We start from the raw sequence: 1908 nt of genomic DNA, 5'->3' as shown, positions 1-1908 counted from the left end.
TGACTGCCATGTTTACACTTAAGGTAGAAAACCAGTCTCATTATGGAGACTAGGTATTTTCATAAACTTTTATATAGAGATTTTTGAAGATAATTAAATCTGAAAATAATTGTTTCAATGCTTTGAAAGATAGTAATACTGGGCAATGTCATATAAATGAAATATATAGCGAAGTAAATTAGAAAGTGGAAAAGTTTGATCTAAAGTCTCTTGTCTTAAAATATTCTCAAGTGAAATTTTTTTAAGAGTTTCCATGTATTTGTTTATAATTCTAAAATTACATATGTTATATATAGTCATCTTAAAATTAATGTATGGAAAATTTTCAAAGGAGCTATGACTAAGGTGTAAAGATAAAAATATATAAGTGATCCAGATGAGAAGAGACCTGTTGCTGCTTCTATGTGGATAAATCTATTATTTTAAAAGACCTTTTTGTGTTGTTTAGTCACTTATAATTATCTTGTATACCTACTCGCTTGATTTTAGGTTGGTCTCAATTGTTTAATGGATTAACTTTATAATGTGTTGTTTATTCAATTATAACAAAGCTTATTTCCTAAACATTCTTTTTCAGTCTATTTAAAGCATTACAAAAATTTATATATTCGCATTTCTATAAACAACTTTGTGAAATATACAAAAAGTTTTAACTTACTTTCTGAAAACAGTGAAAAGAATATTGTAATTAAATTTGATGAAATGAAGTTCTTTTCCATACAGGTAATGTTAAAATTCTATTTTAGGTAGAATAACCTCTTTTTAATAAAGAGTTTCAAATATTCCACCCTAATTATTATTTTTTTGTAACTAGGAAAAACTAGTGTGGTTTCCTTTGCTATTGTATTGGGTATTATTTCTAGTCTATGGGCTGTGGCATTCTAATTTTTAATAAACTACTTATTGAAAAATATATAATGTTAGTGAACTTTTAATTTTTTTAGAGTACAAATTAGAATTAAAACAAAATTAAAAGTGATACAGAATTTCACTTAACAAAGTAATATGAATTTCACAGTATTTGTTGTAATACAGTGTTATCTTCCAGCTAGTTATTCATATTACCAGATATTGATAAAATTGAAGAAGAAAGAAAAAAGAAATGTATAAGAAATTAAGAAGAGAAAAAAAGTACAAATAATTGAAAAAAGGAGATGAACCAAATTAAAGAAGTAACTGTTTCTTTTCACAGACCAGCAGAAATGCACAGTACATTTGTCCAAACCATCCTGCTTGCATACATAGACCAGTCTCTTTCCCCCACTCCCTCTCATGTCCTTCTCCTCTATTCAGTAACTCTTTCCTTTTGAATAAGTTCAGTCCCTTTTCCCAGTATCTGTTTGTACCCTTCAGATTCCACTTTTCTCTTTCAGGTTCTTACAGTAAGACTACAATGTTTGCACATGTGGGTTTGATTTGTTTCACTCAAGAGTATGTTCTTTAGTCGCCTCCACTTACCAACAAAAGACTCAAATTTATCCTGTTGTATAGCTGAATAATACTCGGTTGTGTAAAAGTACCTCATCTTCTTTATCCATTCTTCAGTTGGTGGGCATCTCTGTTGTTTCCAGGATTTAGCTATGACAAATTGCACTGCTATAAACATAGGTGCACACATATTGCTGTGGTATGAGGTTTTCAGTTCTTCTGGAAAAACATCCAGGAAGGAAATAGCCGGCTTGAATGGGATCTCCAATCCTAGCTTTTGAAGGAATCACCACACTGATTTCCATAGTGGTTGCACCAGTCTGCACTCCCACCAGCAGTGCAGAAGGGTTCCAGGGTTCCTTTTTCTCCACAGCCCCTCCAGCATTTGTTATTGGCTGACTTTTTGATGTTAACCATTCTTTCTGGGCTATCTCAGTGTTGTTTTAATTTGCATTTCTCAAATGACCAGTGATGTTGAAT

General features: G+C 31.2%; 1 protein-coding gene across 1 annotated transcript in view; it reads left to right on the top strand.

Moving 5' to 3' along the window:
* C2cd6 (C2 calcium dependent domain containing 6) overlaps nucleotides 1-1908 on the top strand; it is a 157504-nt gene that overhangs the window by 29889 nt on the left and 125707 nt on the right. The window lies entirely within an intron of this gene.

The sequence above is a fragment of the Octodon degus genome, unplaced genomic scaffold (assembly GCF_000260255.1).
Source record: "Octodon degus isolate 3935 unplaced genomic scaffold, OctDeg1.0 scaffold00001, whole genome shotgun sequence".
Classification (NCBI taxonomy): Eukaryota; Metazoa; Chordata; class Mammalia; order Rodentia; family Octodontidae; genus Octodon; species Octodon degus.
Note: the sequence above shows the minus strand (reverse complement) of the source record. Positions and strands in the feature narration are given on the sequence as shown.